Genomic DNA, 18,217 nt, shown 5'->3' with positions numbered 1-18,217 from the left:
CCGACCTCTTGAATTTACGCACGTAACAGTCTGATTGACTAACTTCAATGCTAATTAGCTCGGACACAGCACAACGTACCGAATTTTTTCCTTAACACTTATTACTCAACACAACCAACCTCGCAACATCCTTACAAGCTTCTGAGACGGTTTCTGAGTTACCACAATAGCAGATAAAAGCAAAGTTCCGCGTTCTTCTCCTGATGGGACAGTCGGGCCGACCGGCCGCCGTGTCATCTTCTGTCAAAGGCGTCACTCGAGCGGTGTGGGGTCAGCTTACCGCTCTTACAGCCGTTGCCGGCTTTCTTGGCCTTGGAGCTCCTCCATTGGCATCATGAGTCTGAGTGGAATCTGCTCTAGTCCTGCAACCAAGGAAAAATCCTTGGCAGTACAGGGAATAAAACCCGGGTCATCCGCATACCAACCAGACAACAACGTGACCGCGTTTCTTTTCTCTGTCTGACTATTTCTTCTTTATTTCTCGTCAGCGGCTTTATGCGAATGTCACATGACACTTCTCAGATTCCATAGACGAGAACTTGCAATCTCGCCTTTTCCTACTAAGTTATTATTCTTTCGTTTGAACTTTACATTTTCTTTAATTGCAGTCAAGATAGTACTTCAAAAAAATTTTATAAGTTTTGTTAAAGGTGTGTCGGATTTGTTGTTACCAATCAATGGCACGGCATCACCTAAATTAAAATCGGCTTATTTCTTTCTAACAAGGGAACCCCCCCATCGCACCCCCCTCAGATTTAGTTATAAACTGACACAGTGGATAGGCCTTGAAAAACTGAACACAGATCAATCGAGAAAACAGGAAGAAGTTGTGTGGAACTATGAAAAAATAAGCAAAATATACAAACTGAGTAGTCCATGTGCAAGATAAGCAAAATAAAGGACAATGTTAGCTGATGAGCGCCGTGGTCTCGTGGTTAGAATGAGCAACTGCGGAACGAAAGGTCCTTGGTTCGAGTCCTCCCTCGAATGAAAATCTTACTTTCTTTATTTTCGCAAAGTTACGATCTGTCCGTTCATTCATTGACGTCTCTGTTCACTGTAATAAGTTTAGTGTCTGTGTTTTGCGACCGCACCGCAAAACCGTGCGATTAGTAGACGAAAGGACGTGCCTCTCCAATAGGAACCGAAAACATTTCATCGCAAGGTCATAGGTCAACCGATTCCTCCACAGGAAAACGCGTCTGATATATTATTTACGACACTGATGACGGCATGTGCGTCACATGACAGGAATATGTTGTCGACCCACCTAACTTGCACACTTGGCGAATGGGTAAAAAGATTATTCTACCTTGCCCGATTTAGGTTTTCTTGTGGATGTGATAATCACTCCAAAAAAAGTGATGAAAACATAAGAGTTTGTCACATAAACTGCATTAAATGAATGCAACAGTTTCAGAGTCGCACAGTTTTCCCTGTGCTCTGTCAAAACATATGTTTTTTACGTTTTCAAATGTTTCCGTGCGTAGACCGTCAAATTCTGTATATGTCCAAGCAAATCTGAACATGTCCTGGAATTTTGGAGAGCGAAGTTGATTATGTGTGAGTGCCTGAACTTTGATAATTATCTGAAAATAAAAAATTAAAATTTTCACCCGAGAGAATATTTGAACCAAAGACCTGTCGTTCCACGGCTGCTCACGCTAACCACAGGACCACGGCGCTCGTAAGCTAACATTCTCCTTGATGTTGCCTACCTTGCGCATGGACTACTCAATTTGTATATTTTGCTTATTTTTTTCATAGTTCCACACAACTTCTTCCTGTTTTCTCGATTGATCCGTGTTCAGTTTTTCAAGGCCTATCCCTGTGCCAACTTATAACTAAATTTGAGGGGGATGCGATGGGGAGGTTCCCTTGTAAGCAGGGCAGTAAAATAAATGATCTCCGTTTGGCAAATCAAGTAGCACAGGGTTAACAATCTGAAACTTACGTGATTATGTAAACGAAGAACTGGTTTCATTTCTCAGATATCGGACTTTGTACGCGCTAAGCTAGAATATCTGAAAATGGAAATGCTATAGCTCGATCTACATATAGTGGAGGTCAGTGAAGTGAAATGGCAACAAGACAAGCATTTCTGGTCAGATGAGTATAGAGTAATATCAACAGCGGCAGAAAATACTATGACGGGAGTAGGATTCGTTATGAATAGAAAGGTATGGCACAGAATGAGTTTCTGTGAACAGTTCAGTGATAGGGTCGTTCTCATCAGAATCGACAGCAAACCAACACCGACAATGGTAGTTCACGTGTACATGCCGACGTCACAAGCCGAAGATGAAGAGATAGAAAAGTATATGAGATACTGAAAATCGGTAATTCAGTACGTGAAGGGAGGTGAAAATGAATAGTCATGGGCGATTGGAATGTGGTTGCAGGAGAAGGAGTAGAAAAAGATACTGGACAATATGGTCTTGGTACTAGGAATGAGAGGGTTGAAAGGCTAACAGGGTTTTGCGACGAATTTCAGTTACCAATAGCGAGTATTCTACTCAAGAATCACAAGAGGATGAGGTACACTTGGAAAAGGCCGGAAGTTACGGAAAGATTTCAGTCAGATTACATCATGGCCAGGCAGAGGTTTCGAAATCAGATACTGGACTGTAAGGCGCCCCAGGAGCAGATATAGACAGATCACAACATATTAGTGATGAAGAGTAAGCTGAAGTTTGAGAGGCTAGTCAGGAAGAATTAATGCATGAAGAATTGGGATCCGGAAGTAGTAATGAATGAAAAGATACGTTTGAATTTCTCCAAATCTGTAGAGACTGACATAAGGAAGAGCTCAGTAAGCAGTTCAGTTGAAGAGGAATGGGCATCTCTAAAAAGGGCAATCACAGAAGTTGGAAAGAAAAACCTCGGTACAAAGAAGGTCACTGCGAAGAAAGCGTGCATAACAGAGGAAATACTTCTGTGGATCGATGAAAGAAGGAAGTACAAAAATATTCAAGGAAATTCAGGAATACAGAAAACCCAAGTCGCTTAGGAATGAAATAAATAGGATGTGCAGGGAAGCTAAGACGAAATGACTGCATGAAAAATGTGAAAAAATCGCAAAACAAATGATTGTCGGAAGGACTGACGCAGCGTATAGGAAAAACATAACAATCTTCGCTGAAATTAAACGCAAGGGCCGTAAAATTAAGAGTGCAACTGGAATACCACTGTGAAATGCAGAGGAGGGAGCGGATAGGTGGAGTGAATACATTGAAGGCATGACGGGAAAAACTTGTCGGATGACGTGACAGAAGAAGAAACAGGAGTCGATATGGAGGCGATAGGGGATCCAGTATTAAAATCAGAATTTAAAAGAGCTCTGGAAGACTTAAAATCAAATAAGACAGAAGGGTTAGATAACAATCCATCACAATTTGTGAAATATTGGGGGGGACTGGCAACAAAACGACTATTCACATTGGTGTGTAGAAAGTATGAGACTGGCGATATACCATCCGATTTTCGGAAAAAAATATCGGCCACACAATTCCGAAGGTTGCAAGAGCCGACAAGTGCAAGTATTATCCCAAAATCAGCTTAACAGCTCATGTATCCATGTTGCTAACAAAAATAATATACAGAAGAATGGAAAAGAAAATGATGATCAGTTTGGCTTTAGGAAAAATAAAGGCACCAGAGAGGCAATTCTGACGTTGCGGTTGATCATGGAAGCAAGACGAAAGAAAAATCAACTCACATTCATAGGATCTGTCGACATGGAAAAAACTTTCGACAATGTAATAATGTGCAAAATGTTCGAAACCGTGAGAAAAATGGGGTAAACTATGGGTAAAGAACAAGAACAAGAACCAAGAGGGAACAATAAGAGTGGGAAGCCAAGAACAAAGTTCTCGGATTAAAAGGGTTCGCACAGGGATGTAGTTTTTCGCTGCTTCTGTTCAATCTACACATCGAAGAGGCAATGACGAAAATAAAAGGAAGATTCGATACTGGGATTAAATTTCAGGGTGAAAGGATATCAATAATACGATTCGCTGATGACATTGCTGTTCTCACTGAAAGTGGAGGAGAATTACAGGTTCCGCTGAATGGAATTAACAGTCTAATGAGTAAAAAATATGGGTTGAGAGTTAATCGTAGAAAGGGAAGTAACAGAAATGAGAACAGCGAGGAACGTAATATCAGGACTGGCGCTCAATGAAGTTTTAGAACTCTGCTACCTAGGCAGCAAAATAAGCCTTGACGGACGGGGCAAGGAGGTCATAAAAAGCAAACAAGCACTGTCAATAACAGCATTCCTGGCTAAGAGGAATCTGCTAGTATCAAATATAGGCCTTAACTTGAGGAAGAAACGTTTGGAGCGCAGCATTGTGTGGTACTGAAACATGGACTGTCGAAAACAAAAAACAAAAAAGAAGAGAATCAAAGGACTTGAGATGTGATGCTACAGGAGAATGTTGATAATTTGGTAAAGCGATAAGGTAAGGAATGAGGAGGTTCTCAGGATAATCTGAAAGGAAAGGAATATACGGAAAACACTGACAAGAAGAAGGGACAGGATGGTAGGACATCAGGTGAGACATTAGGGAATAACTTCTATGGTACAGGAGGAAGTCGTAGAGGGTAAAAATTGTAGAGGAAGACAGAGATTGGAACACTTCCAGCAAATAAATGATGATGTAGGTTGCAAGAGCTACTCCGAGATGAAAACGTTAGCACAGGAGAGAGATCCGTGGCGGGACGCATCAAACCAGTCAGGGGAGTGATGACTCAAAATGAAAAGTTCACTAAGATGCATGTAATTTTTGTTAATAAGAAATCGCAAAGACGTTTGCTAAACCACATCGGCGAATTACTATACAAATTAGTAGGCAGTTCTCAATAAATGAAATTGTTTCAGATCATACAGTATTTCACTACGAAACGGCATTCATTACTATTTTTTTCAGTATTAACATACGTATAATCAGAACGAATTCAAAATTAATCGTTGTTAAAACAAAAAAACAAAGAGAGGCCGCTTATATCAAATAAAAACAGAGATTAATCGGATAATTTCAAAGTTCACATACTAACTTTTATTTTCATTTATATTCACATCTTACTAAACAAAAAACCTAGATATAATAATACTAATTCATACTATCTTCCTTTCTTTTAGCTGCAGGCTCGTATTGTTAGAGGAACCACAATTTTCCAAATAAGTTTAACGTCACTTTCCATCTCATTTCTTGATCATTTACATCAAAGAGTCGTCATAAACATCGCTCAGTTTTTATTATTACAGAAGGTGGCCAGTCCCCTGACTAAAGACGCTGAGCTACCGTGCCGGCAAGTGCTCGAAACACCATCTTTTACTTCGTTACTTGCTGCGGTTGTCCCTTCATGGACTATCGTTAAGTCAGCGAAGAACTTGGAGTTAATGAACTGGAACACCAGGTTCTTCTGGAATGACAAACAGTTCTCACCGATGGGTGTAGCATACCATTGTCCCGACTAGACCGGCGCTAAACACAGAACGTGTTCACTGGCCCATTTGTGTGGTAATGAGGGACTGCGGGCTCCGTACTCACCTCCTGTTTGCTAGGCGCGGCAGGCTGCGTAGACAGGAGTGGCCATTGAGTGGAACTATACGAGTTCGAGGTCTCATGCTGCGGAATAGAGTCTCTTGTCGCTGCCTCCAGAGACGATTCTCAGGGTCGCCGAGGAAAACCGTTAGTTACTCACGGTCGTAGACTTCCGCCATATCTGCTGTCCCCGCAATATCGTCTCACAAGAAAGTTCGGTAAAAGCGGTGGACCCGCTGCGAAAGTATGTGTCCTTTGACTCAAGGGGAGCAGGTAATAACAGAGTGAGTTTTACTGCGAAATAAAGTAAGACAATAACAAACTGTACAAAACCTGACGTGCCCTCATTTGGTGATAGATGAAAAGATGTAACGCACCCTGGGACCTTGCCGAAAATGATCGTTGTGATGGCCCAGGTGTTTTGATGTGGGTAAGCGTAATGTTGCACGGAATTACTGACCTCCAAATTTTTCTACACTGTTCATTTACCAGTCAACTTTATTGTGACACTGTACTCCTTCCCCATGTACGTCGTATGCGTGAAACAGGCCCTGACTTCAGCTTAGTGGATGCCAATGTTCAGCCCCATCGAACGCACAGGTGGAGGAGCTCTTGGAACGAGAGGATAATCGGCCAATTAACTGTCTAAGAATTTTTAATATGTTGCAGCCCTGTCAGCAACTGTCATAAATAAATTAATTAATATATCAAAAATCCGACTCAGTTGCGAAATGTTACTGGTCTTTACCCAGGTTTCAGCTAGAGTAATCTAGCCTTCTTCAGAAGCATAAAATAAACTAATACATGCCAGAGTAAGGCACGGTCAAACAAAAAAAGCTAAAGTACCGTGGTACCATGTCAAGCTGAGGAACAGCCCCGCCCAACTTCGTGCAAAGAGGTCGGTTAGCCGCGGACGCTACGTTGGAACGTAGTGTCCGCGGCTAACCGATCGACTGGCACTAGGTGGCAGCACAATGCACCTAATATGAAAGTCGTATGGTTTTGGGGATGTCCGGACACTTTTGATCACATAGTATATGTACAAGTTTGAAACGTCAGTCATGTATATATGCAGATTAGGAGGTACACGAAGTGGGCTGAGGAGTGAATGGGAATTTGAATTGAGGAGAGAGCCATGCTAGATTGGTCCTTCTAGTTGTGCAGGGTGGCAAAGTGATTAGCTCATCTGCCTGTGAGCAGAAGACCTTGGTTCGGATCTCGGCCTTAGTGCAAATTTTCATTTGTTGCATCGATCTGCATTTATACACTTTAAATTAATCCTCTGAGAATCCACAATGATGAGTAGTTAATCGAGCCTTGAGAAGATCTCTAGAACCATAGAGTTCCATCTGATAAAGCTGTTCATCTGACTGTCAGAACTTTAAGTTAAAGTTCATAACTTTCCACAATTGATGAACGTTACGTCAGAACATAGCATATATAAATTCTTAAGAGTAATTATTGCACCAAAAATTATGTAGTTAATTTCATTCAAAACTGAATACACTGTTCAAATTTAAACTGAAAAAGCCGGCCGGTGTGACCGTGCGGTTCTAGGCGCTTCAGTCTGGAACCGCGTGACCGCTACGGTCGCAGGTTCGAATCCTGCCTCGGGCATGGATGTGTGTGATGTCCTTAGGTTCGTTAGGTTTAAGTAGTTCTAAGTTCTAGGGGACTGATGACCACAGATGTTAAGTCCCATAGTGCTCAGAGTCATTTGAACCATTTTTTAAACTGAAATGCAGTCACTGCCAAATAATACCAAGTCAGTCAGCACCAATTTACAAATTGCAAGGCATGAGCATTGTAACTCAAGAAACTATATTGTCCGCAATAATTTATAGATACTACGCTTCTTGCATCCCTGGCTAACTTTTAAGTGTTTTCAATTAAAGCAAATACAATGTTCAATCATTTGAAACCTTGGCCCGGCGAGTACTTCGTTCAGTATGCAGTACTATCAAAGAAATTAAAAATGCACAGTCATCATTTCAAGGGTTTCATACTGCTGCATTGGCCCCAGCACTCCATGACTGCTGGCCTGTAGCCCCAATGCTGCTGCTCGTGTGACCTTGGTAGGGTATTTTTATCTTCTCTACCTCCTCAGGATGCAATGTGGCATTATTATAAAAACCTTTCTGCAACATATTTAAAAAAATAAAACAAATGGAGCTTTTTATTGGTAACTGTCTACGGCATTTGTTGACGATTGTTGTCAATCCTGACCAACGCATAGACCCTACATTATTTGGCTGTACATCTTCATATGTTTCTGCTATCTTTGACAGATAGTCTGTAATATGTGCCTCTTTAAGCTGAACTTACTAGTTGTTAACAGCTAAAAGTTATCTACTATTTCATTTTTATGATACTAAGGAGCAAGTTTTTACTGTACATGGAGCTATAACCAGTTTGAATTCAATGTATTCTTCGAATATAACCATTTCCAGTCAATGATCGATTCAGGTGTACCAAAGGACCAATTCCGCTTCATCTAAACACAGCCCACACTATTATGGAGCCACCGCCAGCTTGCGCAGTTCCTTGTTGACAGCATGGGTCCATGGCTTCGTAGGGTCTTCGCCACATTCGAACCCTACGATCAGCTCTCACCAAGTGTAATCGGGACTCATCTGACGAGGCCACCGTTTCCCAGTCATCTAGGGTCCAACCGACATGGTCACGAGCCCAGGAGAGCCGCTGAAGGCGATGTCGTGGTATTAGCGAAGGTATTTGGGTCGGTCGTCCGCTGCCATAGACCACACTGTCCTAATGGATACGTTCGTTGTACGTCCCACATTGATTGCTGCTGTTATTTCACGGAGTGTTCCGTGTCAGTCAGCACTGACAACACTATGCAAACAAAGCTGCTCTTGGTCGTTAAATGAAGGCCGTAGGCCATTGCGTTGTCTGTGGTGAGAGGTAATGCCTGAAATTTGGTTTCCTCGGCATGTTCATGATACTGTGGATCTCGGTATATTGAATCCCCTAACCATTTCCGAAATGGAATGTCCTATGAGTCCAGCTCCAACTACCATTCCGCGTTCAAGGCCTGTTAATTCCCGACGTGCGGTCGTAATCACGTCAAAAACCTTTTCGCGTGAATCACCTGAGTACAAATGACAGCTCCACCAATGCACAGACCTTTTATGCCTTGTGTACGCGATACTGCCGCCTTGTGTATATGTGCATACGGCTATCCCATGACTTTTGTCACCTCAGTTTGTATGTCGCTGTATGGTGAACGGCAGAGTATTTCATTCCTGTGTCATAACAAACGTCCCCCAGCCACGTCCCTCCTGAAATTACCCTAACGACCCATCAACATCGACGTCATTAGAGGTGGAGCAATAGCGCAATTGCTTTCTCGAAGAAAGTTTATTGAAAAATGAAGAAAACATAGAAATCCTTACAGTACCTTGAAAAACGCGGAGCTCTGGAGACTAGAAAGAAAATATCTTGCCAGAAAATGACACCTCAGTCGGTCACATTGTAGTTGTGGAAGGAACGACCATATTTTTCATTAATCTCCAGAGTAAACGATAGAGTACAACAGGCGAGTATGTCTGGAGACCAGGTAATTTCCAACCAAAATGGACAGAGACTTGAAAGTTCTGAAGATACTCGCAAAGTAAACATTAGTCTGGAAAGATTTTGAAAGTAACATGAGTTTTTTTATATGAGAAAAGGAGGCGCACCTCAGGAGTAACGAAGTTTGGTGGGACGAAGAACCTGAAACGGCCAGTCAAAGGACACACTTCCAGTGAAACTTGCCGTATTCTGCGGGACAGAAGAAACTTAGATATAGTTCTACTAGGCGGGTCTTTGTTACTATGCCCGAAGCGGTACACTTCAACCTAAATAAAGATGACTGTATAGGAACTTTAACCTCACGTCCTCCAGTATACCATCATAAAAAGTACGTTACATCAGCCGGGTTACCAGATCTACACATGCGTTTGAACATATCGCCTGGAAACTTTCGTCAAGTGGTAGAAGAAATTATGTTTTAGTGTTTGTGACCATACGAAACCGTGAAATTTTGTCCATCGACGAAAGAATAAATACTTGAGGTAGCTTGTCTACGAGGGGTAGTGACAAACCTTCAATTATCAGAAATTTTTGTTCATAACTATTTACGGCTGCCAAGTATTTGAAGAATAGTACTTTGAGCCTCCAGCATTACGTAAGCGCCTTTAATCTCAACCTGTTGCAGTTTTATCAACCTTCATCGCGGAGGACTGTAAAACAAAACAAAAAAGAAAAATATATGTAGCGTACACAGACAAGCTTTTTAGAAAAAGTGAACACATGCGTGAAGAACGATCGTCTGGAAAGTAATTGCAAAGCTGTACATCGACGGATCAAAAATAATAAAATTCAAACAGGATAGAGCACCATAATAGCGTGCATAAACTCAATAACCTTGAAAACACTATGAACCATAAAAATGCAATAGTCTACAGTAGATGACTCTTAGCTGTTAACAACTTGTATGTTCAGGCTTACAAAGACGTATATGACAGACTAACTGTCAAAAAACAATATCGTTAAAAACTACAAAGCATACGAAGAATTTCAGCCAAAGAGTGTAGAATCTATGCTCTAGTCAAGGTTGGCAATAAACGTCAGTATTGTCGACAAATAGCGTCGATATAGTATAGAAGTCTATACTGACATTCTTTCTTGTCATAATTTAGTTACTTAGAAAAAGTAAGTTTTGTGGCTCAGCACCTTGTTATGGAGGGGCCACGCCACTTCATTTTTGTTCCTCTAGCGGTCTCTACAGTACCTTGTCGTGGGTATTTCAATGTGTATCGCAACTGCAGACAGTTATAAAATTAATTCAAGTGAAAGTGGTCCTGCGGAATGAGGATAGGACAGCAGAGGCGGGAATCTTATATCGCTGTTCTAGGAAACGTCCTACTGGTGGTGGTTGCCATTGCCTTCCTCCGACCTGTTATTAAGTGTCAAGTTTGTATCTGTGTCCTGTGGATGGCTGTCATGAGTGCTTGTACGGTGTAGAGTTGGGTGTGTGTGTTATGGACGAAGAGAAGGGAGAACATATTTCTCTTCATGCCACATTAAAATTTGCTTCTTTTGCCAAAAAACAGCTCAGTTTACACACTACCACTTCACTAAAATGTTTTGCAGACGCGATTCCGACAGAATTTTGAAACAATGGCTTATTAAGTTTATTAAGTGAAGAACTGAAAAAAAAGGTCTAATGGATTCCCTTACGTTGTTCCAACACCCACAGAATTTCTCATTTCGCTAGCTATCGATGGCTCTTAATAATTACATTGTTTCACCGAAGAAGTCTGTAGTTAGTAGAATAACACTGTAGATAATGAAGTTTTGCGCAATAACCATACGGCAAAGTACTCTTTTCATGCGTGCTATTATTTTTCGTTTCAGTATCTCAAACATTTTACGAAATATTTTAGTCTGGCTTTATCGCTGACGTGGAACGATCGCAAATCAGCGTGCTATGTCAGATCAATTTTCTCGAGATTGGTGGCAGATATTGTCCTGCACCCAAGTCTAAAGAAATATTCAGTATGTTAGCTAAATTTCATACGCAGTAACATGTTATGTAAACTGCACCAAACGCAAAATCATAGAGACCTCAATTTTTCATTGCAATTCTTTTCTAAAATCGTTTGAGAAACATCGCAGGGTGTGCGCTTCGATTCTGTCATCGCCGACCGGCTGAAAGGGCCTCCCCATCCGAACAAACAAATGAACTCGCCCAAGCGCTTCGGACGAAAATTGGTCGCTGTGCTTCGGCCAAGGAACAAGCTCCTCCTCCTTCCCCATCCATCCTGCTCTTAAAACTAGATCTTATGTGTGGGTGGTACCTTTCTTGTTCTGTTCATTATAGGGAGTGGATCGTCATGAAACACAGGGATCAGCCAGAGCTCCGAGACACAATAGAAATGCGCTTAGTTACATTTAACCTGCCATAATACAATATTTAAACAAATATGTGGTGTCACCGCCAGACACCACACTTGCTAGGTGGTAGCCTTTAAATCGGCCTCAGTCCGTTAGTATACGGCGGACCCGCGTGTCGCCACTGTCAGTAATTGCAGACCGAGCGCCACCACACGGCAGGCCTAGAGAGACGTACTAGCACTCGCCCCAGTTGTACAGCCGACTTTGCTAGCGAAGCTACGCTGACCGATACGCTCTCATTTGCCGAGACGATAGTTAGTATAGCCTTCACCTACGTCATTTGCTACGACCTAGCAAGGCGCCGTATTCAATTGATATTTATTATGTGAAGCATGTATCATCAAGAGAGATGTTCTACAATTGTGGATCAAAGTTAAGTATTACATCATCTACGTACTTTATTTGCAATCCTCAAGATATTGTCCTGTTCCAGACCTCACGCCAGTCAGCGTGTAATTAAACGCGTGCATTTCGACCTCCTCTAGAAACACAGTGTTGGCTCTTCTGCCAACACTACAAAATAAACTCCTCCTATGTAACAAGTCTACCTCACTTGTATATTACTATTGATGTGTGATGTCCTAGTGTCTGTTAATAAACGAGAATTACTATAATGATGCCGGCACATAGCCCACACCCTCGAATAGCACCAAAGGGGCTACCGAGCTTAAATTCCTCTTCCGACGGGCGGATCGCCATCAACAGTGACTCTTGCTCTCACTGCATAGAGGTCTGGAATTTATTCCAATACATTTCATTCATTTGCCGGCCAAATACTGGCAGTGAAAATTTTCCACCACAAGGTAACGAGAGAAACTTATACGTCGTTTATCTCCCATATGCTGCGTTTTACCCTGTGCTGCACCCACAATGGTTCCATTTAGCGCTGTAGGTCTTCGGCGGTGACTGTACGGGTGGATGGGTCGCGGCGAGCAGCAATCGACACACCGCGGCACTCCCAGCCTCATGACGTCATGGCCAAGGTTAGCCGGCGCCAGGCGCCCCACTTGCTTCCACAAACAATGCCGCTCCTAATGACACGCGCCTGCGCCCGCTACTCTGTCTCGGTATCCACTTGTCTGTCACTTTGCTACGCATTCGGCGCCAGCAGCTTTCAGGCTCCACTAAAGCGCCTGTTTGGACTTTCATGTTCAAATCTACCAATGCAGATAACAAAGACGTCCACTTTTATCTGGGGATGCCTTTAATGGTTAAGTTGTAGTCTCGTTATTCCCCTTATGGAAACACTAAATGCGGAAGGACAGGAACACATTGTAAAGAATTATTTACTGCTTACGGTATAGAAACACATCGGAGATGATGACTTTATGTCAGCATGGCAATTCACTCTGCCATAAATTAGCATCTGTGAGGCAACGGCCGGCCGCTGTGGCCGAGTGGTTCTAGGCGCTTCAGTCCGGAACTGCGCTGCTGCTACGGTCGCAGGTTCGAATCCTGTCTCGGGCGTGGATGTGTGCAATGTCCTTAGGTTAGTTAGGTTTAAGTAGTTCTAGGAGACTGATGACCTCAGATGTTAAGTCCCATAGTGCTTCGAGCCATTTAAAACATGTTAGGCAACGGTTTGTAAACAGTAACGTTCCTGAAACGGACTGGCGTGCCCAGAGTTCCAACTTGAACACCTTGTACCACTTAGGAGATGAGTTACAAGGTGGACTTTGCTGCAGACCCCCAGAGTCCAACATCGCAACACCAGAAATCTGCAGCGAAACCAAGACTGAGGCAGGACTGGCAGTTGACCCTGAACATAAATAAAAGTTACATACGGCTCATAAATAGGCTTCCTGTTTGACTGGACTACGCTGTTGGCTATAAATCTTCGGAAACAGTAACAATCTTAATACAACTTAATGCAACGGCCACTTAAAAAAGTTGTAGAACAATCAAACTGAGATTCATGGGGAGAACTGTAATGAAATGTAATTATGTAATTCATCCTCGAAAAAATAACTTACAAAACACGTACTCGACCAGTTCTTGGTTACTGATCTTAAGTGGGGGCGTGGCGGTGGAGGGGGGGCGGGGGGGGGGGGGGAGGGTGGAGAAGCTCCAAAACGAAGAGTGGCACTCTAGAATGCCTGTCTGTTCAGGAAAGTCGTTGAAATTTATAAATATGGTAATGGCTTTTAGCAAGAAACAAGGAAACCTCAAGATAATTGGTTCTGGATTCCCGTGCCGCCATGAACGATCGTTGAAAGTAACAGTGCAGCAGGTACACACATAATGATCAAAGAAACACCCTCTCGGAGTTTAGTGCTAAGAGTACAGAGTGTATAATCTTCGGCCACGGTATCGACTCTAGTTCGTCACCAGCAATGGTGGGTGGATCTATGAGACTGTCAGCCATTCGTGCTGGCGAAACGTTAGGAAAGTCGTTAAAGAAACGTCGAGCGAAAATCCCGATACGAAAGCCAAATAGGCAGTGTCTCAAATTCTGTCGATATATTTCTGTCGAGCGGAATGGATTTAAGCAGACCACCAGCGATGTGGTACATCAGCATTGACAAATGACGCTTCATAGTGATTTTGTTCACAGATGTAGTACAGCAGCTGGAGAATTTTTCAACATAGATAAAAAGTTAGTCGTCAGCTGCACAAGAAAAACTTTATTTGGTTCACTTTACTGGTTTCAACAGTTTAAAATGTCGTCTTCAGAAAAGAAAAACTTTATTTCGTTCGCGTTACCGGTCCCAATAGTTTAAACAGTCATCCTCACATGTCAAATAGGCTCAGATCACTGGTAAGCCAACGTCAAAATAAGAATCGGACGGCATTTCTACAAAAGATCAGGAAAAAATACATATGTAAAGCAAGTATGTTAAAACAAATGTACAAAGATTGAACAGCAGAACTAAAACAGGTTCGTTAAAACAAATGTAAAATAGTTAAGCTTGAGATTGATTCTGCAACGAAGGTATGTTATGGCTCTCAAACTTAACTATTTTAGATTTCTTTTAACAAACCTGTTTTACTTCTGTTGTTCAGTCTTTGTACATTCGTTTTGCTTTATATACGTGTTTTTCGCCAATCCTCTGTAGAAAACTACTATCCGGTTCTTATTTAGGCGTTGGCTTACCAATTTGAATTCTGAAGATCATAGCTTAAACTTTCAAAACATGTAATGTGAACGAAATAAAGGTTTTCCTTTGCAGATGGCGTCTGACTTTGTTGACATTTCATAATCTATAAATCAGGCAAAGACATCTATTTATTGGTCGGCACATTTTTGTTCTAAGAACTGGACAGGATAGCCGGCCGGTGTGGCCGAGCGGTTCTAGGCGCTTCAGTCCGGAACCGCGCGACCGCTACGGTCGCAGGTTCGAATCCTGCCTCGGGTATGGATGTGTGTGATGTCCTTAGGTTAGTTAGGTTTAAGTAGTTCTAAGTTCTAGGGGACTGATGACCTCAGATGTTAAGTCCCATAGTGCTCAGAGCCATTTGAACCATTTTTGAACCTGGACAGGATAGTCATCTTCCTTGTTCCGAGAACATTCCTAAAACTAGTGTTTCACTGATATTTGCTTCTGTTTTCCTCCATAGCCTGCTGTAAAGTATTCTGTGGAGAATTTTCTCAGTGTGTCGGACTACTCTGTAGTCTTCCATTTGCATTCCCAACGTTTCAATAGAGACTGGCAGCAGAAGAAGCAGCGACGAAAATAAAAGAAAACTTCAGGAGAGGGATTAAAATTCTGGGTGATAGGGTACAATTTATAAGATTGGATGAAAGCATTACTACTGCCAGTGAAAGTGAGGAAGAATTACATGACCTTCTGCATGGAATGGTCTGATGAGCACAAAGTATGGAGTGGGCATAAGGGAAAGAAAGAAGAAACTAAGCAGGAATGAAAGCAATGAAATTAATGATAAACTTCGAGCACGTCCTTTGTCACAATTTTATTAGGTCACTGAAATCAATAGCTCACTTGTTAAAAATTATATTTACTGACGAGTTTCGACGTAACCCAATACCAGTACAACTGCCAAATGAAGTGTAATTGCCATGGAAGTACAAGCACAGAATATACATGACTTCTCTTAGTGTCTCGTATATGCTGTGCTTTTACTTTCATGGGAATTATGTTTCATCTGGATTATGTTCTGATCAAGGGCTCTATCCGAACCTTGCCATCAGGGAACATTTTTTCACAAGTGATCTGTTCATTTTTAGCAACGTAATAAAGCAGTGATACATGGTGTGCTCACTTTATAAATGGAACAGCATACGGGTGGTTTAAGTCATATCTACACAACAGGAAGCAAAAAGTCTCTTTATATGCTTCAAGTGATTCAAAGGAGTTTGCCACTTCATCTAACTGTGGTGAAATTACATTAGGTGTTCCACAAGGTTAGATCATGGGTCCCCTCCTGTTCTTGATATATGTGAATGACCTCCCTTCTTATGTGAAACAAGATGCTGAACTGACACTCTTTGCTGATGATACAAGCATAATTATTAATCCAGTAAAAGAAAGTCCGATAAAAAATGATACAAATAAAGTCTTTGGAAAAGTTATTCATTGGTTTTCTGCGAATGGGCTTGTTCTGAACTTTGAAAAAACACAGTACATCCAATTTTCTGCTGCAAAAAGAATAATGCCTTCAATAAACATAACACATCAAAAGAAGTCAGTAGCCAGCGTAGAGCATACTAAGTTTTTGGATGTACATATACAGGGTGTTACAAAAAGGCACGGCCAAACTTTTAGGAAACATTCCTCACACACAAATAAAGAAAAGATGTTATGTGGACCTGTGTCCGGAAACGCTCAATTTCCATGTTAGAGCTCATTTTACTTTCCTCAGTATGTACTGTACTTCCTCGATTCCCGCCAGTTGGCCCAATTGAAGGAAGGTAATGTTGACTTCGGTGCTTGTGTTGACATGCGACTCATTGCTCTACATTACTAGCATCAAGCACATCAGTACGTAGCATCAGCAGGTTAGTGTTCATCACGAACATGGTTTTGCAGTCAGTGCAATGATTACAAATGCAGAGTTGGCAGATGCCCATTTGATGTATGGACTAGCACGGGGCAATAGCCGTGGCGCGGTACGTTTGTATCGAGACAGATTTCCAGAACGAAGGTGTCCCGACAGGAAGACGTTCGAGGCAATTGATCGGCGTCTTACAGAGCACGGAACATTCCAGCCTATGACTCGCGACTGGGGAAGACCTAGAACGACGAGGACACCTGCAATGGACCGTAGTGATCGCGCGGTTCCAGACTGTAGCGCCTACAACCGCTCGGCCACCAAAGCCGGCTGGTGATGTACGTTTTGGAGCATTGTATGGGAGTGAATTATGGACTGTAGGACACTCTGAAAAGGTAATCGAAGAATTTGAAATTTAATACTTTAGAAGGATGCTGAACATTAGGTGGACTGATAAGAAATGGGGAGATCCTCCACGTAATCAGCGGGGAAAGGAATATGTGGAAAATCCTGATAAGACGATGGGACAGAATGATCGGACATGTGCTAAGACATCAGAGTATAACTTCCGGGGTACTCAAGAATGCTGTGGAGGGCAAGAATTCTAAGGGAAGACGGTGACTGGGCTATATACACTGACGGAAAAAAATTCGTGACACCAATAAATAATTAATTTAGGGTAATGAAATTTCAGGAATACGTTTGTAAAGTATTTAATTATTACAAATTATTTATGAGTAAAGGAGACGACTCACCGGACGGCAGAAGCTCTGCCACAAAAAAGGACGGAGCTTTGCTAGCTTTCGGAATGAACTTCCTTTTTCAAGCTTCTAGGAAAATCATGCGCACAAACACACATACACTCATTCAAATGCACACCCTTCTCCCCCTGCATTGTGCTCAGTCGACTTTTGTTTGTGTACCTATCGGCAACGCAACACTTCTGCCTTTCGGTCAGTCGTCTCCTTTATTCCTAAATAATTCGTAATTCCCAACCAGAACTTTCGGTACATTAACGAACTTTCCGTACATTAACACACTTAAGTGACTAACATTACAAGAACTCAGGTTAATATAAGCGCCAAATACGTCATTGGGAATTTGAGATGCTGGTACATTCAAATGGTTCAAATGGCTCTGAGCACTATGGGACTCAACTGCTGAGGTCATTAGTCCCCTAGAACTTAGAACTAGTTAAACCTAACTAACCTAAGGACATCACAAACATCCATGCCCGAGGCAGGATTCGAACCTGCGACCGTAGCGGTCTTGCGGTTCCAGACTGCAGCGCCTTTAACCGCACGGCCACTTCGGCCGGCTGCTGGTACATTAATTAGCAGTGTAACGGCCTGAATTTGGAGTGAAAGCATGTAAACATACATACATTGTGTCTTAAAAGTTGCCGTACGTCAGTTTATGGGATAGAGTTCCATGCCTGTTGCACTTGGTGGGTCAGTATAGGGACGGTTAATGCTGGTTATGGATGACGCTGGAGTTGTCGTTCGATACTTGCGTCTTTGGAGACAAATCTGGTGATTGAGCGGGCCTAGGCAACACGTCAACACCCAGTATGGGATGTTGAGATACAACAGCGGTATTTGGGGGAGCATTGTTCTGTTGGAAAACACCCCCTGGAATACTGTTCATGCATGGCAGCACCATAGGTCGAATCACCAGACTGACGTACAATTTTGATTGTAGCGTCGGTGCGTGGAAGCAGGAGCACTCTCATGGTTATCCCACGCACCACGAGAGTGCTC

General features: G+C 42.3%; 1 protein-coding gene across 1 annotated transcript in view; it reads left to right on the top strand.

Moving 5' to 3' along the window:
• The window catches only part of LOC126416507 (uncharacterized), a 431,842-nt gene that overhangs the window by 186,974 nt on the left and 226,651 nt on the right, over nucleotides 1-18,217 (top strand). The window lies entirely within an intron of this gene.

The sequence above is a fragment of the Schistocerca serialis genome, chromosome 8 (assembly GCF_023864345.2).
Source record: "Schistocerca serialis cubense isolate TAMUIC-IGC-003099 chromosome 8, iqSchSeri2.2, whole genome shotgun sequence".
In the NCBI taxonomy this organism is placed as follows: domain Eukaryota; kingdom Metazoa; phylum Arthropoda; class Insecta; order Orthoptera; family Acrididae; genus Schistocerca; species Schistocerca serialis.
This window is presented reverse-complemented; position numbering and strand designations above follow the sequence as displayed.